General features: G+C 51.0%; 1 long non-coding RNA gene across 1 annotated transcript in view; it reads left to right on the forward strand.

The window, feature by feature from the left end:
- LOC103657005 overlaps window positions 1-22811 on the forward strand; it is a 34075-nt gene extending 11264 nt beyond the window's left edge. Inside the window, exons 2-3 of the long non-coding RNA XR_005833261.1 lie at window positions 15405-15536; window positions 22659-22811. This is a non-coding gene — a long non-coding RNA (uncharacterized LOC103657005). The remainder of the gene's footprint in view (window positions 1-15404; window positions 15537-22658) is intronic.
- Window positions 22812-23135: the final 324 nt, after the last annotated feature.

Genomic DNA, 23135 nt, shown 5'->3' on the forward strand with positions numbered 1-23135 from the left:
CCCCCCCCCCCCCCCGCCCTTGATTCATATTGGCAGGCAGCTAATTCTGTTTGGCAGTGGGCAAATCCTCTTCAGGAAGTCAGTTATTCCAACGCCTGTGGGCCACCAGGATGCAGAACTGACTCTATTTCATTCAATTCCACCAACTTCCCTGGAGGTTTTGTTACAGCAAATATAGTTTGAAAAACCGGAGCCCTAGCCAATTCCTTAGCCTGGCCGTGCAGCCTGCAGCCAGCGTGGTCAGGCCCCTGGGCTGTGTGCTTCATTTATACAGAAGAAAGGGCAGGAGTTACAAGGTTTCAAACAGCTCCAGCCTTCTGCTGTGATTCTTCGAGGCCTTAGAAAGACACAGCACTGCATCGTACGAGCTGTGCGCTCCTGGGTGAGTTATTAACTTCTCTGAGCGTCAGTTTCTCATCTGTAAGATGGGGGTAGCGACACCGACCTGATAGTGTTGTGTGGATGAAATGAACCGACTGCCAGAAGCTGGGCACCTAGCACAGTCCCCGGAAGCTGAGCAGTGAGTCATGCGTCTCATCCTTAAGGATCTGAAGACTGGAAGCCCTTGACTCCCTTAGCCCAGTCTCCAAGGGCTTCCCTGGGGCTGCTCAGGAGAGCTTGTCTTTGAGAGTTTCTTATCCAGGCAGGGAAGCCTACTCGTTTCTCAGCCAAGGCGATGGTACCCTGAGCCACTTAAGGTAAAAACAAAAGCAGCAGCAACCAAACACCCCTTCTAACGGCACCTCTGGGCCTCGTTAAGAGGCCAGACCCACACAGCTGCCGTCTGGCCAGCACATGCATGTACCGCGTCTTGCTCCAGCCTTAGCTTGTCTTCATTACATCACGTCATCCGGAGCCTGCCCATCAACCTAAAGCTCCCAGGAGGGGAGGCATCACCTTAGCGAGGTTTAAAGGTCTGGTCCAAAATGTACCGTTAGAGAGCGAAAAACCAAGTGGAACAAAAGGGTCTGGCACTAGTACAGCAGGCAAAGGGGAAACCCGCTTACCCACACAGGTGTGTGTGTATATCCGACAGACCTTTTTATGCATTTACATGCATCGTGGTCGTATAAAAAGTTCTCTAGTATAAAAGTTATCAGCTATTCCTTCTGGGGAGCACAGTGGGCTCTCCCTGCACTGTTTGCCTTTCTGGTAATGAAGACATCTTTTGAAGAGGCAGTTATTGTAGTGGTTAGGAATGAGGGACGTTGGAGTCGGACCATCCTGTTTGGCTTCATGCTCAGATGTGCGTCTCTGCATCGGACACTGAAGCTCTTGCCGCTCACCCGTGCGAGTGGGATGACAATAACAACAAAACCAACCTCGCAGGGATGTTGGAGGGTAAAGCAAGGAGACGCAATGCTTAGCACAATGCCTGGGATTCAGGAAGCACTCAGAGAGGTCAGCTGTTACTATTATTTGTATAACTTGTGTGTGTGTGTGTGTATGTGTGTGTGTGTGTGTGTATATACATATATACATACAAATATTTATATATATGTGGCTTGGGCCCAAGGGTAGGGGTATTGAGGCTGCACATGCCTTCCTGTGACATATGCAGCCATGAAAACAGAACTGAGAAAAGAAAAGAGAATGTCTGCTTCTTAATAACCAGCTCTGAAAGCCCTTGCCCCATGTGATCTTCTCTATCTTCAAAAGTGGGGCAGTTAAGAAACAGTGATGCGGGAAAGGGTAAAATGTTTACAGGCCCAGCACAGAGTGCCCACACCCCAACAGTGCCCCCTGGGTTAGATGGCAAGAGAGCTGGAAAAGTGACTCAGGTTTGTCTTTCTCTTGAGCCAGAGCTTCTGGGGCAGGAAGGAATCAGAGCCGTTTCATTCATTCATTTGTTCAATGAATACTTGCTGAGTGCTGCTGTATGCCAGTCACAGGTCTAAGCTCAGGGACGCAGCAGTGGGGAGAGAAGACCTAAACAAAACAGCAAAGGAGCAAATGAAATCTCTTAATCAGAGGGCTTCCTTCTCCTGGAGGTTGGTAGACTGCTAAGCAAAATGAGAAAGACTTGTGGTATGCGGGATAGTGATAAATGCCATGGAAAAAATTAGCAAAGAAGGGTTTTAGGGATTATTGGGATGGTTGCAATTTTAAATAGGGAAGGTCTGGGTGAGTAGCTGACATTTGAGTAAAGACCTGGAAGGGCAGGAGAGAGCCAGGCACTATCCAGGTAGGAGTGGGGAAGAGCAAATACAAAGACCTTGAGCTGGGAGCAAGGCGAACAGCAAGGAGGGCCATGGGGCTGGAATGGAGTAGCTGAGACCAGTGGGCCTCAACAGGGGGTGATTTTGCTCCCCAGGTTGCCCCCAGGGAACAGCTGGCAGTGTCTGGAGAACTTATTTGTTGTCACGACTTGTAGTGGGGTGCTACTAGTGTCTAAGGTGCTGTCTAACAGCCTACAGTGCATGGGGCAGCCTCCTTGCTCCCCAAAAAATTATCCAGCCCCAAACACTGCTAGGGCCAAATCTGAGAAACCCTTGCCTAAATGAGTTGCAGGAGATCATGTCCAAGAAATAAGAAGCAGAGGATTAGAGGATGGGGTTGGGGAAGGAGAGCGCCTAGGGCCTTACGGGCGTATAAAGATTTGACTCTAAGCCAGATGGGAAGCTATTGGTTGTAGCTTTTTTTTTTTTTTAAAGATTTATTTATTTATTCGACAGAGATAGCCAGCGAGAGAGGGAACACAAGCAGGGGGAGTGGGAGAGGAAGAAGCAGGCTCATAGCAGAGGAGCCTGATGTGGGGCTCGATCCCAGAACGCCGGGATCACGCCCTGAGCCGAAGGCAGACGCTTAACTGCTGTGCCACCCAGGCGCCCCCCATTGGTTGTAGCTTAAACATAAGGACAATGTGTAGCCAATGGTCCTTGATCTTGGTTCCAGGTGCTGGTTCCCTTTGGCTTCCTGGGTATGGCCAGGCCTCAGGGGCTGGAAAGTGGAAAACAGGAAATCTCCAGTCGTTCGGTAAGAAGGGGTCAGCATGTGAAAACCCAGCTCTGCTAGGAAGTTGTTAATCTGGATTATATGAGAATAGCCCAGCCTTAGTTGCCAGCAGCCCTGAGAAGTCCTGACTTCAAGAATGAAGTGAGCCTTTCGTTTCACCAAGTAGTTAGGTTGGTTGTGGGGCAAGGCCAGTGTTTGGATGTAAACCTTGCCTTTTAAATTTTTTAATACGCTGAGGGAAAGGGGGGCGATTAACCCCCCATTGATACGTGGAAAATTCGCGCAGGTCTTGCTGAGTGCACACCACTTGCTGGGAGCTGAGGTTAGAATGATGAGTGAACACATGTGTGCAGGAGGGAGTTTGGGCTGGGAGATGATGGACCCAGACCCCGCCCTGTGGTGAGATACTTGCAGTCACAGATGAGTGTGCGCCCTGGCAAGAAGACCTGGCTCAGCCTTGGGTGTGACAGGAGAGGTGGTGTCTAGCCCTCGGAAGACAAAGGAGCTCAGGAGGTGAATTACGGGGGACAGGCAACCCAGGCAGAGGGCAGAGTGAGCCAGTGTTTTCAGGGACTCCGTGCTCTGTAGATTTCTGGGGCTCATCCTTGTAGATTCTCATGCAGGTCTCCTCAGGTCCCACAGCCTGCATTGTACACGGCACCCAGGGAGCTGTGGCCCAGGTATCTCTCCAACGCCTGCACGTTGAAAGGCGAGGTTAAGGCATCCAGGCTCCAAGAGAAAGGCACCCAAATGCTGCTGTCTTGAAGGGCACAATCAGAGGAGTCCGGCCTGCTGAGCATGGCTGCACTGAGGGCAAGGGCTCCCAGCCTGAGTGGCCTAAATATCACGGCAGGTGTGTGTGTGTGTGTGTGTGTGTGTGTGTGTGAAACTGTAGATTTGGGGATCCCGTCACAGACCCTTTGTCAGTCTCTTAGAGAGGTCCCCCCTCCGGGAATCTCAAAAACATGAAGACAGTCCCACCCAGTGTCCCACCTGCTTTTAAAAATAATAACGGCTGCCTTTTATCGAACACTTACGGAGTGCCGGGCTCTGTGCTGCATTTATTATCTGCCTTCAAGCCTCACAACAACCCAGTGAAGGAGGGAAAATTCTTATAAGGACGCTGAGGCACAACAGTCAGGGCAGAAGTGGGTAGCAGATGTAGCGGAAGTAGATAGGCTTGTCTGTCCCCAAACCCCAGCTCTTACGTTCTTGCGCTGCGTCCCTCCTGACGCTGTGCTGGACGTGTCTATTGCTTGTTTCCACAGCTAGATGACAAAGCATTCAGGGCAAAAGTTGCATCTTAGGCTGCTTGTATTCCTCAGACAGAAATGTCTTCATTTAAGGGGGCTTGCCTTCTCAGAAAGAGCTAAGAGAGCTTTCTCTGGACCTTTCTCCCAGCCTGCAGACCCCCAGCCTTCTCAAATAGCATCTCCTCCTTTCTCTTCCCAGGTGGAGTCAGACCTCTCTGGGCTCGCGGGGTTCTAGTTCCTCTGCTCTGCAGCTCTTGCCAGCAGGGTCTTGTATCTGAGTTCTCAGCCTTCCCTTCCTTCTGATGCGTTCCTCCCGGGCTGTGAGCTCCTGTGAGTAGAGGCCGGCTTCTGCCTATCTGTCCCACGAAGCAGCACACAGCAGGCTCAGTGAATTCAAGGGGAGCTGATTGATGGCATTCAGATTCTAGATTTCTGCAGACATAAACCAAGGACTGTCTTCTCGCCTCCTCCTCCTCCTTCTTTTCCTTCTCCTTTATTATTTTTATTTTTTAAAATATTTTATTTTTTAAGTAATCTTTACACCCAATACAGGGCTCAGACTCAACCCTGAGATCAAGAGTTGCACACTCCACTGATGAGCCAGCCAGGTACCTCCTCCTCCTCCCCTTCTTCTTCTCCTTCTTCTCCTTCTTCTTCTTCTTCTTCTTCTTCTTCTTCTTCTTCTTCTTCTTCTTCTTCAAGATTTTATTTATTCATTAGGCAGAGAGAGCGACAGCCAGTGAGAGAGGGAACACAAGCAGGGGGAGTGGGAGAGGAAGAAGCAGGCTCCCAGCAGAGGAGCCCGATGCGGGGCTCGATCCCAGAATGCTGGGATCACGTCCTGAGCCAAAGGCAGACACCTAACGACTGAGCCACCCAGGCGCCCCAGTACCCCTTCTTTAAATCACATTTGCTTTGTTTGATTTATTGGGCACCTACGATGTTCCGGGCACTGGCTCAGGTACTAGGAATTCATTAGTAAACAGGATAAATGAGTTGCTTGCTGTCGTGGACCTTCCTGGTAGTGGGGAAGACAGGAAACACACGAATACGCTCAGCAAAGCCAGCCTCTGCGGTCAGAGTTGGAGAGAAGAAAGCGCAATCATAGCCGGAGCCAGACCGGTCTTTCTGAAGAGCTGGCATTGGAACTGATGATGGGATGATTAAACTGAGCCAGCCATGCATGAATCAGGGAAAGAACATTCCAGGTCCAAAGGCCAGGACCAATGTGGCCCGTTTGATTATTCATGGATGCTCCTATGGATGTAATGCTGTGGGCAAGAGAGAGGGGTAGAACAGAATTTGGTTGGAAGTTCAAAATGGGTCTTGCTGGGCTAAAAGCAAATCATCAGCAGGACCGTGTTCATTCCGAAAGCTCTAGGGGAGAAGCCATTTTCTTACCTTCTCCTGCTCCTAGAGTCTGTCTGCCTCCCTTGATTCATGGCTCCCTTCCTCCATCTTCAAAGCCATCAATGATGGGCTCAGTCCTTCTCACTCTGAGTAGCTCTGACTCTCTGGCCTCCCTCTTTCACTTATAAGGCCCCTTATGTTGACATTGGGTTCAGGATAACCTCCTCACCTCAAAATTTTTGACTTCATTGTATCTGCAAAGTTCCTTTTGCCATTAAGGTCACATCTTCACAGTCTCCATCTTTAGAGGGGCATTATTCAGCCTGCCACCACCAACATGGACACAACGGGACTCTTGATTTTGTCCCCTAGACATCCTCTTCCTTTACCTTCCCCAACTGAGAATATGGCACCCCTATTTATCTATCCCAAACCTGGGGTCCTCCTTGATTCCTCNTTCCCTTGTGTCCCACCCCTGCCACATCTGATGTGTCCAAAAGTCATGTCTGTCCACTTCTCTCAGCTTCCTCTCCTGCTGCTGGTCCAAGCCACCACTGCCCCTCACCCAGACCCTAGCAGTGGCCTCCTAACTGATCTCTGCTTCCGCCCTATCCTCCCTACAGTCCATTCTCAAAACAGCTAGTGATCTTTCATCATCACCCTGCTTAAAACCCTCCAATGGTTTCCCATCTCACAGTTAAATCCAGCTTTTTCACCATAGTTCCCAATGTGCCGCATAATCTGAGAAGCTCCCAGATTATCTCCTACCTCTCTTTCTTGACTACTAAGGTAAGGCATGAGCTGGGACTATTTGAGACTATTTTCTACCCAAAACAGCAATGATGCCTTCTATTAATTGACTCTGCTTCTTTGCCCGAGTTAAGCATTTAATCCTAAAACAACCCAAGAAAAGCAAGTCAGGACTAGCTTCCAACAATGATTTGACTTGAAATAACATTACCACTAATAACTGTCCTTTTGCCCCTCTATCCAGGTACCCAAACCTTTCCTGCAGACCCTGGTCAAGGTGCTGTTAACTATAGGAACTGTGCCTGATATACCAGGGCCCGCATTGGCCACTAGGAGTGAGACTCTAGGGAGAAAATCCAAGCCTTCAGAAGACCTCGCCTTACATGTGTTCAACAATAAGGAAGGTGGTACCAACAAGGCCTCTTGCAGGAAGCCGTCCCTGATTGCTTCAGCTCACAGAGCTCTACCTTTCTCTCCACACTTATAGTTTGTTTCATTTACTTCCCAGCAGGCTTTGCAGAATCCATTATCATTTCACATGTACATTTCACCCACAGCATGTGAGCTCCTTGAGGGAAAGAGATTTTGTTTGGTGTTATACTGCTGAATCCTGAGTGCCTTAAAAGGTCCTAGCACATAGTAAACACAAGAAGTATTGGTTGGATGACTATACCCTTGTAGGCACGCATGGACAATGGAGGTGGTCTGGGCCAGGCCTTGTCCTGGTTTCCAGGGATGCAGAAGGGACCCGTATAACTGCTTGCCCTCTGACTTTACAGGGGAGACTGACATACTCACGGCATGCAACCACGAGCAGGGGGCTGGACCTGCTTGTTGGAAGGAGAAGGGTGCAGATGGACGTTATCGAGGCAATTGTTGTGGAGTCCCTGGTGGGGCAGGTGGCCATGAGGAATGGAGAGCCACCACTGGGCAAAAGTTAGGAGCACAGGCTCTAGAGCCCAGCTGTGTGAACGTGAGTCCTCCTCCACCACGCACTCACTGTGTGATCTTGCCTGGTTATTTAATCTTGAGAAAAATGCAGCTTTCAAAATCCACTGCAGAGATTCTGACCTAGCAGGTCCGGGCTGGCTAGGAGCCTGTGTGTTTTGTTTAGTTTAGTCCTGTTTTGTTTTTCACAAGCATCTCATGATTTATTATAGATGGCGCATAGACTGTACCTTGAAAAACAGTGGTTTGCAGGGAGAGAGGGTGAAGCTGATCAGCAAACTGGAGGGTCGGGCTTTCATCTCAGTGACCTTTTCAGTCTGAAATCATAAACTGTCATTCAGAGTTAGACATTCTACGTCCTACTAGGCGCTATGGAGAAGGCTCCAGGAAAGCAGCCAAGCAGGATATCCAACAGGCCTTGTCTCCCCAGATCAGCCTAGGACACTCCCCAAGGGCAGATCCTGAGGCACTCTGCAAATGTGCATTAATAGACGGATGGATTTTCTCGCTAATCCCCCGCTGGCTAGCCTAAACCCCACACAGCGGTTCTGGATGGACCACATGAACTCCAGCCAGGGCCAGGACCGTATGGGGGGCCAGGAGGTAAGTGCCCAGCTCTAGTGACTTCATTGCTTGGCTTGAACCAGGACCTCGCAGCCAGGAGCCGAGAGGAGCCAGATGCAAATAAGTCCTTGGGAGATGTGAGTGAACCTCTCTGAGCCTTGGTGGAAATGCAAGGTCTCAGCATTACCAGGGCATTCTTCATTTATTCATTTCACAAACATGTAAGCATCTGTCATCTGCCGTGGTAGCCTGGAGCTATAGGTGTCTGTCTGTGGTGAGGTTATATTCCAGAGGGGATAAAAGCAAATTTAAATCAGAGGGTAATAATGATAGGAAGACCATAAAAGAGAGTAATAGGGCAGAGGGCAGGGGAGGTTCCTTTTTTAGTTAGGGCAATCGGAGAAGGCTTCAGTGAGGAGGTGGCATTTATCCTAAGCCTGGATGACGGGGAGCCAGTCATGTAGCGTTCAAGGGAAGCATATTTAAAGTATAGGGTACAGCATGTGCAAAGGCCCTGAGCTGGGAAATTGCTTCAAATATAATACACAGCGTCCTCTACGGGGTCCTCAATAAGGGGTCATTTGGCCTCTGAGTGGCTGTCTGTACTGTCTTGGGCCCACAGCTCTCATGTCACAGACTCTGTAAATTATGACATCATGGCTATAACTATGGCAAACATTGATGGAGAACCTCATGCCATCCATAACCTTTTCCTATCTGAGCCTCACAATCACTCCTCATGTAGGTACAACTACTGTATTTGGGGCATTTTACTGGGACTCAGAGTGAAGCAAATTGTTCAGGGCACTTACTTGTCAAATGCAAGAATGGGGATTCGAATCCAGGGTAAACTCTACAGCCCTGGACTCATAATGGATGTATGACATTGTCGATCTCTCTAAAGCAGGAACTCTTGGGCCCGGTGGTCCTCGCCTCTCCTTAGGCCCTTGCAGTGGTCCCCGGGCCTGCTGGGCACGGTCGCCATGCTGAGCCACCCCTCTGGCACGTAACTAGCTGAGGGCTATGGTTTGGGGGTGGTGAGCCAAATCAGCCCGGCTGGAAACCATCCTTCTAGGCAACTTCTAGAAGGAAGAGCTGTGTTCTCTTCCCAGCCTGCCCCCTCCATGGCCCCAGACGTCTGCCTGAGTCAGCCCGAGGCCCGTGTGGGGGCGTCCTCCAGGCTCCTACAACATCCTGTGTTCTGCCTTCTGTACCGACTTTCCATTCCCAGGGAATCCCTCCCATTAGGATTTGTTTTTACACCCTGGAGCTGACCAAACCACAGAACAATTAAAATGGCTCCCCCAGGGTCACCCAGAGCCACTCCTGCATTACAGAGTCTCCTGCCTCCAGGGTCTGGCAGGAGCTTCCTTTCCTCCCTACCCAAGGCCTCCAATTCTGCTCCTTCTTCAGCCCACAGTTAGGACCTTCTCTTCCAAAGATTCTCCCTGCTGTCTCGGCTCCTTGAGCTCCTATTCCCCTTGCTGTCTGAGCCCTGAGAGTGGACATCGGTTGTGGTTGTGTTTGTCTGTCTGGCATTTTTTCTGCTCCTTCCTCTGATGACAGCACGCCCTTTTCTCTAGGGAGCCACCCCTCCTCCACTTCCTGAGATTAGATGGGGCCTCTAATCACATCACGCCCTTTCTCCTGGCCATCGTGATTGGCCCAGGGATGGACATGTGACCCAAAGCAGGCCAATCAGAATCCTTGCCTGGGCTTTTGGATATGGAACATAAGGAGAAAAACCTCTCTGTCTTTCCTTTGGTTTTGCTAAACTGGCTTGATGCAAGCCAGGCTTGGATTATCTACACGCATCCCTTCTTATCCCCTTTCCAGATGGAAGCTACCTGTCCATGGTGGGAGAAAATGAACCAACACGTGTAGAGAAGCAAAGAGAATAAAGACATGAGTTGCTCATTATTTGAGTTTTTGGAGTACCCGGACCTGGCCCCACCTCAATTAATGAGCCAGATTTACTTATTTATTTGTGTTTTACTTGCTACGTACTTCTGCTTGAACTGGTTTGAATTTGATTTCTGGCACTTGCAACCAAGAGTCCAAACAAGCATGGTCATTCATAGGCTTCTTTCTTGTACTGTCACATACAAAATATCCTTTTTGGGGTCAGTGCTTCTGTCTTCTCATGTAGATGGCAATCTCCTTCAGAGCAGGAGTTATTTCTTTCTTTAAAAATGTTTGTTGTGGGGCGCCTGGGTGGCTCAGTCAGTTGAGAATCTGGCTCTTGATTTCAGCTCAGGTCATGGTCTCAGGGTTGTGGGATTGAGTCCCGCATTGGGCTCTGTGTTTGCGCTCAGCAGGGAGTCTGCTTGTCCCTCTCCCTCTGCTCTTCCCCCCACCCCACCCCTACTCTCTCTCAAATAAATAAATAAATAAATAAAATCTTTGAAAAAATGTTTATTGTGTATTTTTGATATAAAAGGACATAGGCAACAAATAAAACATAATAAAATGAACCCTTGTAACCTGCTCTGTGGTGTAAGAACTAGAATATGACTCAGACATGCCCCTGCCTGTGGGCTCCTCCCTGTCCATAACCTGTCCACCCCCAGGGGTAACAACTGTCCTAAATTTCATGCTTGGTATTCTTTTGCTCTAGAACAATTTTAGGACACATTTGTAAGACCTTAGAAAAAAGTGGTTTAACTTTGATTGTTTTTAAGCTTTAGAAAAAATGGTTTAGTGTATGTAGTCTTCTGAAACTCGCTTTTTTTTTTTTAACACATCATTTGTTTCTAAGATTCATCCATCTTCTTGCATGTAACTGTAGTTCATCTATTTTCACTGCTGCGTAATATTACGTTGTGGAATAGACCACAATGCACAATTTTTTCCTTCTCCTCATCACGGACATCTGGCTTTTCCCTAATTTTACTATTATAAACCATTCTTCTTTGAACATCCTTATGCATGTCTTTCGCAGAGGTGCAAGAGTTCCCAGGGTATACACCTAGGAGAGGGTCCCTTGCTAGGTTATTGGTGTGTGCAGTTCAACCATACAAGATAGTGCCAAATCGTTTTCTAAAGTGATTGCACCTACCTAGTCTCCCCACCACCTCGCGTAAGAGCCCCCTCTGCCAACATCCCGACCAACTTGGTGTCCTACTTCTGTCTCCCCCACTGTACCTAGAAGGGTTTCGGACTTGTAGGATCAAAATGGTTCATTTACTGATTGCCTGAGACAGTGGAGCGGATGGGGAGGTGGCATGAAAGACAGACATAGTTGGAAGTCGGAGAAGATGTAGACACCATCTTCATCCAGAAAGGTGAACAACGGGAACCCCCAGTATCTCAGACGGTCAGTGCTGACCAGAGCTTGCTCTCTGGGCTTCTCTGGGTCAATGCCCTGGGATACTCTTGGAGGCCTTCACGATTGCCCGATTCTGACCCTCAGTGCTCCGCAAACTGTTGATGGCCACAAGCTTCTAGTATGGGCCTGCTCTGGGGGACTCATGCCTGGCGCTGCCCACCTTGGAGCATTCCAGAGGATCTTTTCAAATGCCTGTTCAGGCGTGTCCCATGAGCCTGGGAGGGACTTTGAAAACCCACTCCCTTGAGAATTCTATGAATAATACCCCCTACTTCCAGATGGGCCCTAATGTCCATTTCAAAGCAGTCAGGTTTCCTTGCCCTCCTCTTTTTTTTTAAGTTTTTTATTTTATTTTATTTTTAAAGATTTTATTTATTTATTTGACAGAGAGAGACAGCCAGCGAGAGAGGGAACACAAGCAGGGGGAGTGGGAGAGGAAGAAACAGGCTCCCAGTGGAGGAGCCTGATGTGGGGGTCGATCCCAGAACGCTGGGATCACGCCCTGAGCCGAAGGCAGACGCTTAACGACTGAGCCACCCAGGCGCCCCTAAGTTGTTGTTTTTTTTTTTAATAGGCAAGTCTTAGTAACATGGTAGAACTTTCTCACTGTTTCCAGCCACACCCGAAATTCTTAATCTTAACACACACGGGTGAGCGTGCGCGCGTGCACACACACACACACACACACACACACGCACACACACGCACCCCGTCTCAAAGCATACATTCCTCACTTCAAGTCCAAGGCCTACAAAAAGAGTTTTCTGCTGAAGGTCAGCAGCTCTGATCACATTTCCCTATTTAGCACATTGTTTTTGCTGAGGTCGATTCCATCACCTTGAGTTCACGGAAGTGGAGCCCATTAGAAGCGTTGGCAGTCCAGAGGCTCCCAAACAGGCGGAGAGATGCTAAACTTAGGTTCACTGGGCTACTGTGGTTTATTGACAGAGACCTCTCTCTCTCTCTCAATTTTAATGGAGCCTGCATTTTCCTGCTTTACAGCCACCAACCGGTTTATAGTGGGAAGAAAGGAAACTTGGGGCTTTGGTCCCAGATGTCAGCATCCTCTCTTATCTCTGCCCTTAAATTCCCTACTCCCCCAGCAAGTGACCTACTTCCCATGGCCCTAGCATGGCTCCGTGACACCCACATCCGGGCCTCAAGCTGGCCCAGGCAGGCGTGCAGATGAGGCAGCCCTGCGTCTGGTGCTGGTGGAGTGGGTTATGGGCCTGACTGCTGACTCGTCTCTTGGCTTCCGACCTGTGTGTCTCCTTCCCCCATCTCGATGGCCAGAGCCCGCGTGTGTGTGGAGGCAACCATGGCCTTCTCCGGCCCCTCCTTCCTCACTGCTGGCCCTGCCTATACTATTCCCACCTGTGGTTTCTGCCTTCTCTCCTGGGACACTGGCTTTGTCCTGGGGCCAGCTCTCTGATCCGCAGAGTGGGAGTGAAAGCATCCACACGCCAGTGAAGGTGGGCTTACACTTACCGCGCACACATTGTCAGGCCTCATATTGGCAAAGATGAATCCCTCGGACGATGTCTTGCGTTGACATCGTGTTGAGGATGCTGGTGGAGTCAGCGAGGGGTATGACTGGGGAGTGAATTGGTCCAACTGCTCCAAATAGCAATTCGTCGATATTTATTTAAACAGGAAAAAAAATGTAATTCTCTTTTGAGCTAGAAATTCCACTTCTGTTTGATGGAAACACCAAAGACCTACCTATGAAAGTGTTTGTGGTGACCTGGTTTCTGTTAGCCCAAACCTGGAAATTATCTTGATACCTGTTTTTCTACCAGATACAGCTGTGCAACGGTGCACTATGCAGCCACTGAAACAGCGTGAAATAGTATTCACAGACTCACCGGAAATGATCTTCATGAAATATTGTTTGGTGAAAACACGTGAAAACACGGTACAAAATCGTATACTATGCTATCTCCGTATTTTAAAATAGGATATGGAATATACATGTCTGTATATGCTGACAATATTTCTAGAGAAATTACAGATGAACAGATAACAGAATATTTTCTAGGGAGGAGCATGGGGCAGAGGGACAGTTATTTCTTGCTGTATGCTCTTGCACTCTGAAGTTTTTGTCACATGTAGGTACAAGTTAAACACAATTTTGAAATCTAAAAATGAATGTAAGCTGTTTTTTATTCTAATTACTCCCAGGTTTTTATTTCTGGAACATTTATATGTCACAGATAGTGGCCCTGACAATGACCTTTTAAGAATGGAAAGACATCATACATATTAGGGAACTGAAAGAAGGATGTGGGATCCCCCAAGTTTGGCCTTGCCCGTGCCTACCCCAAAGCTGCTGGTCTCCTGTGGCTTTAATCCCGGGAGAGGGAGCCTCCCCGGCTCCCTGGCACTTGCCACCCCGTCTCCTAACCCAGGCCACTCATCTGGCCACCAGCTCCCAGCTCAGTCTCCCAGCTCTATGTTGAGCATCACTGGGTGGAGGCCAGGCCTCAGGCTCAGTGTTAGTGTCAAAGTATTGGCTTCCTGCTTCTTTCCATCGCACAGCTGTTGCAGTGGTCTAGGCCTCCACAGCTTCCTCAGCTGCTTGCCCAACTTTAATCCACTCTGCACATAGCTGCCTGAGCAGTATTTCTAAACCATAAGTCATAACAGTTATTGCCCTGCTTAAAAACCTTCCTGTGTCTTCCTATTGTCATTAGAATGTACTGTATGGTGACTAACATAATATAATAAAAAATATTATTATAATTCTTTTTTTTTTTAAGATTTTATTTATTTATTTGACAGAGATAGAAACAGCCAGCGAGAGAGGGAACACAAGCAGGGGGAGTGGGAGAAGAAGAATCAGGCTCATAGTGGAGGAGCCTGATGTGGGGCTCGATCCCATAACGCCGGGATCACGCCCTGAGCCGAAGGCAGACGCTTAACCGCTGTGCCACCCAGGCGCCCCCAAAAATATTATTATAATTCTTAGGAAGATAAAAAAAAAAAAAAAGAATACAATCTAGACTCGTTACTGTGGCTGTGAGGCCCTGATGACCTGGCTCTTGCTTCCCTCCTTTCCTTGCCTCTGCCACTGCCCCTCACTCTCACTGCTCCAGCCACACTGGCTTCCTTCCTGTTCCTTGAAGACCCCAAGCATATTCCTGCCCCAGTGCCTTTGCATTTGCTGTTCTCTTTAACTGGGCACCTCTTTCACTTTGCATCCTTGCTTCTCATCATTTGGTTCTCTGCTTGGTGTTACTTTTCTGACTACTGTAGGTAAAGAGGACGCCCTTCGCCTAAATCCACCCACCACTCCATCCCATACCGATCTGTTTTCTTACAGTATTGATCAGTGTCAGCAGTGACCTTTGAGACTTGTTCGGGGTCTGATCTTTCTCCAAAGAATTTCAGTGCCATTCCCTGTCTCTACGTGCTGGTGCTCTAAGCAGCGCTAGGAGCCCGGCGTGACCGCCGTTGTGTTTACTAAGGGGGTGGGTGCGGTACCTGGCATATTGCAGGTGCTCAGTGTCGGTGGAATCTCTGCTGCTTACTTGCTGTGTGGCCTCAGGAAAATCACGATTTCTGCAGCTGAGAAATGGGGCAGGCTGGGAGTACCCAGGCAAACAGAGAACCTCTCTGAGTGGAGCGTTTTGTTTTTTTCTCCAAGTCTGTTATTCTAAAGAAGTTGCGCAGAAACACAGACTCTGATTTTCCAGCTGGGGCCGTTTTCTGCCCACCTTCCTGCCCTGGGAAGCAGCACATGTGCCTGCGAGGCTCTCAGGGAGAGAGCGTTGGCCTGGAAAATATCCCAATGCCCAGGGGGGAGCGGAGAGGCGTACCTGGGGGTGTTGAACTGTCTCCTGGAGAAGAGTGTGGGAAGAAAGAAAGACTGGGGTAAAGGAACTCAGACTTCGGGGAGGTGGTGTAGGCTGAACCCTCAGACAATGTCTGACGCTCACTGTGGAGACACAGAAAGGGTGAATGAGGAACGTGACTCTTATTATTACTGTTGCTAGGCCGCGCGCACTTCTTGAAAGAAGGAACCAGACAGGCCGTATCGAACTGCATTTGCACAGTTCTCTTTCTCATTTTGTCTTCACTACAGCCTTTGAGGCAGGTACTTTTAGGAACCTTGCTTGGAGCCGAAGAAACTGAGGCAGAGAGGGAGTCTTGCTGCAGATCCAAGATTAAACACATTCAGACTCTTCTAACTTTGAGGTTTCTCGGAACTCCCCAGTCTTCTTTGCTTTTGCTCAGCCCGATCTGTTTCCTTGTAGTTACCCGGAGGAGGACAACCGCTCTGAGATGAACCGGCTGTTGGCTTGTTTGGGAGGGAACAGAGCTCGGAAGAAGAAGGATCACCACTGCCTGGCTTTGCAGGAGAATCCGCAGGTGGACCCTGGGGGCCGGTAGGTAAGGGAGAGAACCAGGCCAAACCCCAAGAACCTCCTTTGCAGCTTTGAGGTGAGGTGCCTGAATCTCCATGCGGCTTACAAGAGGCTCTGGCGGAGCCCCCTTTGGAAGGGGCTCAGCCGGAGCGAACAGAGGCAGCTGCCCCAAGCAGGCTTCCACTGGCTGGGAACTCTAGCCTTCCGGGCTGAATCCTCCAGCCCTCTCCTGACCCTCGAGGGGTGGAGCCAGGCCTCAAATCACAACCTTCCAGCTGTGGGGCAGGCCCAGCCTGCAGGTTTTTCCTCTAGAGCCAAATTCTCGGACCGCTCCTGGAGCTAGCTTCCCAAGATGCCCAGGGCAAGGGCCAGCCCCTTGTCCTACCACACTGGAGGGGTGATAGTCTCTGCCTGGACTCACTCCTTTCCCCAGAAGGACACCTACAATCTCACCATTACTGCTAGTGCTTTGCGATAAGCACCTGAGGTCAAATCCTTTGTTCAAGCCTGCAGGGACCTGCCATGAAACGTCTCCTACCTTCGTGGGAATTCATCCACTCAAGGGCGTGGGGGAGTGAATGGGCTGTTGCAGGGGCTGTAAGGGATGGGGGGTGGCCCCTGAAGGGGTCATGGGGGAATACACTAGAGAAACATGTCCCAATCAGGCCTGGGGTCAGGGCCGGAAGAACAGGTGGTGGAACCTGGAGGCGAAAAAGGAACCGAATTAGGTGCTTTTTAATTAGACCATCATGTTTTAGGCAACACCTCCGCTGGAGAGTTGGTCCGCTTTAAAACCGGATGAAGGCAGTGCTGTCAGGGTTTGGCGCTCTGGAAAGGCCACCTGGGGTCTGCACGTGTCTTCTCCCCCTACCCCACCCCCAGCTCAGGCCCCCTTCCCAGCACCTCCCTCCCCTCCAAGGTTCCGGAGTGGCCACCCACAGAGCAGCCTCAGGGCTGGGCGCTGAGTCATAAGGCTGTGGTGCCTGCCAGGGGGGGCCAGGGTGGCAGATGGCTTGATGTGGGCGTGAGTGAGGGGAGGGCAGGTGGGAGGGGGCAGTGACCCTGGGCCCAGGAGGGAGGGATTTGAGGAAGTGACCTGGGAGGTGGGCAGAATCCTGCAAGGAGCTTTCCTTTCCTGTGTCTCTCCTCCCGTTTTCCAGGGATACTGCTTCTCCTGGGGCAGCCAGCGTGGCCGGGTAGGCGTGGAGAGTGACCCCGGGGGTCTAAGGCCTGAGACCCAGGGCTTCCGCACCGCCGGCTTGGCCCGGCTGGTCCAACCGTGGGAGGCAGAGCCTGGCTGTGTTTATCCAGGCTGGCGCTTCCGGAGCAGATGGGCGCCTGTCAGTGCTGCCAGCCAGGAACTGGGCTGACGTCCTCTCTTTGCCAAGTGGCAGGTGACTCGGGGGCCTGGAGGGGAACATGTGTTTGGTTTGGCTGTTTATTAAGGGGAAGTCTCTCCAGGCCGAGAGCTGCCCGCACACCTGAGGGAGCACAGCCCTAGCTAGTGTCGCGCACAGTGCCGACTCTTTGACCCAAAGACACTTGGCCCTTCTAGTTCCTGAGAGCTGGGCAATCTGGGAAGGGGGCTCGGTGGGGGGGGCTCCCTGGAAGCCTCTGTCAAACTCTGCATTTTGCCACCTCTGTCTTGCTGTATTAATTACCTGGGGCTGCTGTAACAACGTACCACACACTGGGGGCTTAAGCAACAGAGAGGCACGCTCTCCCAGTTCTGGAGGCTGGGAGCCCCAGATCAAGGGGGGCGGGATTCATGCCCCAGGGAGACACCGGTCCAGGCCTCTCTCCAGGCTTCTGGAGGTTGTCAGCCGTCCTGCAGGTTCCTGGCTTGTAAATACATCATCTGTCCTCCGCCTCCCTCTTCACTTGGCCTTCTCCCCTCTGTGGCCCCTGTGTCTGGTCTCTTCTGAAAGGACAGCGGTCATTGGATTAAGGGCCTGCCCTACTCCAGTATGACCTCAGCTTAACTTAATTGTATCTGTGAAGACCCTATTTTGGACCTAATAGAGTCACGTTCCGAACTTCCGGGGAGGATACAGATTTGGGGAGGACACTACGAACTGGAGTTGCTCTCCTGCCTTGCTCATACTCCAATCTTTAATGTTTCCTCCCTCTTGCGCTGCCACTTCCCTGCACCCAACCCCGAGCTGGCAGAGAGGGTAAGGCTGCCGCTGTCCCAAGCCCGCTTCTGGAGCTGCAACTTTAATTAGGAAGAAAGCACTCTAGAGAGGCAGGAATTATTTTTACCGATATGCTCTTCCCCATTAAGAGGCAATCCACTTACAACTATGATTTTTAATCCTTTTTGGGGTTTCAGAGGCTTTTGGGAATCGGAGGGAAAGCTTTGGACTCCCACTCGGGATAAATGCATGCACAAACAAAGCTCTTTCAGTGGCGACACAGCCTTCCAGTGCCTGTCTGTCTGTCAGTCTGTCGGCCCGCGGGTTCCAGGGAGGAGCCTCTCAGGGCTAAGGAATGCCTGTCCTAGAGCCAAAAGCGAATTCAGGGATTGTCAGCCTGGGCAAGGACAAGGAGGGTTTCCTTCCGTTGGATCATTGTCTGTGTGTGTGTGTGTGTGTGTGTGTGCGCGCGCGTGCGCGTGTGTGCGTGTGCCTTGCATGCTCTGGGGTAGGGTAGGCATCACTGGGTTGGGAGGGGCGAGGATGTGGAGGGCCCAAGAACAGGAGGATACTCTGATGTGATGTGAACATGTATTTTTAGTAGCCACCGCATCAGAGACGGTGTCAAGAGGCCCAGCCCTGGGATGGCTCTCTAAGGTGTATTATTAAATGGGAGGGGGTGGGGATTTGAAGCATAACGCACCCGCCATCATCCTGTTTGTGTGAAAACACCCACTGTGTACTTCTGCATATATATATACACACACACACACACACACACCTGTACAGAGACCTCCCGAAGTATAAACAGAAAACAGTGGCTGCTTCTGGGGAGGGGTCTAGCACCTTCCTTGATGCTCCCTACGGTTTAGTATGGTTTGACTTTTTCCACTAAGAATGTATTAGAAACATGAATTGTGTATTAAATAAGTTGACAGCTTTTCAAAGAAAGGCTCTTGATATTTTGGATTTCAGATTCCTTTGAAAAGTCCTGAAAACCATGGGCCTGCTCTCCACCTGTGCCCCTGCCCCCTATAAGAATCCCCAGGCTGGAGGGAGGACCAGAGCTTTGGTCCTGAAACTGACCCAGCTCCCTCCCTTGGAGAAGCCCACCTCCTGCTCCAGCCAGGCTGCTGGGATGTCCTTTTCCCCCTCTCTCCACTTCACAACCAGCCCCCCATAAATTCTAGCCTAACTGTCCTCTGGGCCAGTGGTTCTCAAACTAGAGGCAACAGAGTCACCTGGCGGGCTTGTTAAAGTGGATTGCTTGAGCACCCCCACACCTAGGATGGGGTCTGAGATTTCCTTTTCTAACAAGTGTCCGATAATCTGATATGATGGCGCCTCCTGCTAGACTTTGAGAACCACTGCTCCAGGTAAAGGGCGTTAGTTGTGCCTTTTAGGGTTCAGCTGGAATGCGAAGAGGGGCTCCTGTGGGAAACAAAGGCTTGTCGCCGTCCTCTGTGGTGGGGAGGGGAAAGGACAGTATCCCTGGGACTCGCCTGGGGGCAGGGAGAAGAGGAACATCTACTCTTAGGGGTTAGGACTAAGAGCTGCCTGCCTGGAAGACTTGTGACCGTCTCAGTAGAAGGGGATCGTCCTGCCCCGAGCTCTGCTCCATCGCGTCCCGTGAGCCTTTGCCTCCCCTCTGCACTGAGACCGAAGGTGGGGCTACAGAGACAAGGACAGGAGGGGTAAAAGGTAAGGGAGGGGCTCTGCACACCCTGAGCTTCCCTTTACTCTCTTCCAGGCTCTGAGGTTCTTGTGAATTGAGAGAGAGGGTCTTACTCTCCCCCCCAAGGACCTTGATTGAACAAATCCGTGTCCCTGGCACCCGGCGGCAACAGGCTCGGAGTGGCCCCTGTGAATACGCATTAAAGGACAGAAAGGTTGAAGCGCAGCCCCACCCCGCAGGCCGGAGGACGCCCAGCTGCAGGGAGGGGAAGGCTTTCTGGGGTACTTTTCCACTCCTTCCCTTTCTGCGTCTTGCCCTCCAGCAAGTCCCAGTTCTCCCCGTGTCCACAGGGAGCGGCTGTGGGTTTGTTTTTCCCTAAGGTGAATGTGTCCCACCCTGGGGGTAGTTGAAGGGAGGACTCACAGCCCCAGTGAATTAAACCCCAAGGAAGGAACGCAGGGCCTCAGGGCTGGTAGCGTTGTGCAAGGTCAGGACTCAGGAGCAGTGGGTTCTTAGCGGCCTCTCCACCCCCATCCCCACCAGACCTGCCCTCTGGAATCTCTCTTCAGGCCTCAGTGGGAGTCATAAAGATGCAGGTTCCCTGGGGGCTCGCTTTGGGGTAAGTGCCCCGGGCACCACCACGGAAGGGGGGCTGTGCGCGTGAGGGTTTCTGGGGATGAGCTCAGCGGTTGTTTGGGGCTTCTTTGTCTGCTGGACTGCCTGGGGAGTGATGAGAGAGGGTCAGCAGTGCCAAATTCTAGCAGAGGCAGAGATAAGAGCCCTTACCAAACAGAGGGGCACAGCCGTGGCTGCCTGCCAGCTAAGCCGGAGAAAGGGTTGTTAGGTCCGCCCCTTGGGAGACACAGTGGGGGGTGCAGCCTGGCAGCCCTGTCCCCCAGTTCCTTTCACCTGCTGGGGGGCAGATGAGGGGGGATAGTGACCTGTGGAGGGACAGGGACACACAGGGCAGCTGCAGATCCTAGGTCAATCCTGTGAGGCCCAACAGCCAACAGTTACCAGTGACTTCTCAGGAGCTCAGTTCAACAGTCCCTCTGCTCCTCCCCCAGCCCTGCAGTATCAGCGCCCGCCAGCCCTTCCCGCCCCTACCCCGCACCCGCACTTGCTGGGCCCGCGCTGTGCCGGGCTCTGTGCTCTGCGGTGCAAAGGGAACGAGTCTTGGCTCCAACTCGAAGGGCCCCCAGTGGCACGGACAGAGTTGGCAACCAGCAGCTCAACACCGCAGGCGCCGAGAGCCGTGTCTGGGGAACACAGAAGGGAGCAACCCCTTCTGGAGCTCCTCTCCTTCCATACCCACACTGTGAACTGTCTCTGTTCTCCTGTTCCACTGACGCCAGCTCCTGTTTCTTGAGCTCTGCATTCAGAGAAGGGCTTGCCATGCCTTCCCCACCCTCGCCACAGCACAACACAGGGAGACTGTGAACCCACTTAACAGAAAAAGAAACAGGGAGAGAGTGGCTCAGGAGCTTGCCCTCCTTCCACGCCTTGATTGCTCTTCATTCCTAACTGTTCCTCCCACTGCAGGAAGATCCCCAGTCCCTGAGGTCTGGCCTCCCTTGTCTTCTTGGTCCTCTTTCCGACCGCGTCCCCTCTCCCACCCCTCCACCATCTCGCGTCCTCCCACACCTCCCCGTATCTGGATCAGAGACTCCAGCACCCTCAGATGTGGACCCACACTTCTTTCCCCGCTTGTGGGGCATCTCCATCCGGGCTTCCTGCCAGAGCTCAGCCCGCTGTGCCCAAGCCCGCCATGTCTCCAGACTTCTGACTGTTGTTGGTGCCCCCGTTCCTGGCCATCCAGGTCCCAAGGCATCTCTCTTTCGCCTCCATCTAGAACACACAGTGCTCTGTGGCACGTCAGAGGCAGATGGGGCAGTGACATCCCACTTAAGACTCTTCTGGTTGCAAGTGGCAGAAAATTCCTGTTGGAACCCCTGTGATCCATAACAGACCGAACTGAGCCCGTGTCAAACACAGCTGGACCCAGCTGTTCCAATGGCCCCATCAGGGCTTTCAGTTCAGCACACGCTCCGTACTGGCTCTGCTCTTAGTCTCATGGGGTGGCACAGTGGCCCTCAGCTGGGGTCGATGCCCTCTAGGACGGGAAGGAGGAGGCCGGGGTGCCTGTGTGAGCTGAGCAACAGGGAGATCACAGGGTGGGAGAGGCAGGCAGGGGCCAGTCCTTAGGGCCCTTCCTTCTCCCCTTGCAGGGCACCAGGAGTCTGTGCATGTCCACCTCCTCCAGGAAGCCCAAAAGCCCTCCCTGCCTCACTGGTGCAGTCTTACCAGTTTCCCCAGCTCTCTGTGGCAATGAGCTAGAATGGGAGATATGTGAGAATTGCAACACCCTCTCTCTTTGCCCTCGAGGAACTGGGAAGATAGCATCTCTATGGACTCCACAAGAGGGCTGGCAAAGGGGACGGTGGACAAGAGCGCTGGGTGAGGACTGAGGGGAAGTAATGGGAGGTGCAGATGGCCGAGGCTGGAGGGTGGGGTGTCAAGGAAGGGTGCACATTCTCTGTGCACTATATTGAAGTGGCAATTGGGATGGGAAGACCTCACCTGTGCTCAGTGCTCCCAGACACCGGACGGTGATGGGGGTCAGTCCCACCCCTTACCCAGGCCCTTTGTGGGGGAGGGGAGCTCAGTCTCACAATGCAGCCCAACGCTGACCACTCTTCCCTGCTCCCACCCGGATTAGGGTTGTAGATGGGGTCTAGGAATAGTGGTTGGGATCAACGGTATTTTATTATCAGTTTCCATTAAGAAATATTGACTGGTACTTGCTTCAGGACCCAGTGAATGCAACAGGCAAATTATCCATTAGATTTTTTGAGCATCTACTACCGGGTTCAAGGCTCCATAGAAGGCAAGGAGTGCAAAGTAAAATGAAATGCGTGGTTCCAGAAACCGCATTAGCCTAGGTTTTTGTTTTTCCATGTTTAATTATTGATGACCGCAGCTCACTACAGATATCAGAGAGCGCTTCCTGCTCTCAGTCATGAAAATCTTGGTTTGGCAGGGCTTTTAGCTAGAATTATTCCCTCCGATCTTCCCTACAAAGAGTATTGGGTTTTTTTGTTTTTTTGTTTTTTTAATTTTATTTTTAAGTTATTTCTACACTCAATGTGGGGCTTGAACTTACAACCCCGAGATCAAGAGTCACATGCTCCTCTGGCTGACCCAAGAAGGTACCCCTAAAGAGTTCTTAATTATGAATTATGAATAAGTGTGTTTGTAAAATTTGGGGGGGTTCATTCAGCTTTCATCAGCTTCTCTCTTTTTTTTAAGCAACATATTTCTTTTTCATTTCAGAAAGGAATCAAGAAGAAAATTGAAAAATGATCCATCCTCCTACCACCCAGACAACCCCTTGTTCCTGCTTCTTAAATGCAGATGGAAAAGAGTTGAAATGCTATAGAAAGACACAGAATGCGAAGTAAAACTCTCTCATGGCTTCCTCCCCGATTGCAGTTCCTCTTGCTAAGTTTGTGCCCTTCACGGCCTCTTACACATCCCTCCAGAAAAGGTTTAGCGCGTTTGTCAGCATCATAAATGCATTATGTATATTCTATTCATAGAAGTTTCTCCCAGAAGTTAAGAAGGGTTGCTCTCTCTGTCCTTTGATAGTTCATTTTTATGTTTTTTGTGTTTTTTTCCCTGTCCTATCACATCTGCATTTAAGAACTAGTCAGAGGAACCGGGTGTCCTGTGCTCCCCAGCCTTGGACTAGTGGGGTGACATCAGCAAGTCACTTCACTTCACTGAGGCTCAGTTTTCTCATCGTGAAAA

Source organism: Ursus maritimus, unplaced genomic scaffold (assembly GCF_017311325.1).
Source record: "Ursus maritimus isolate PB19 unplaced genomic scaffold, ASM1731132v1 scaffold_7, whole genome shotgun sequence".
NCBI classification, from domain to species: Eukaryota; Metazoa; Chordata; class Mammalia; order Carnivora; family Ursidae; genus Ursus; species Ursus maritimus.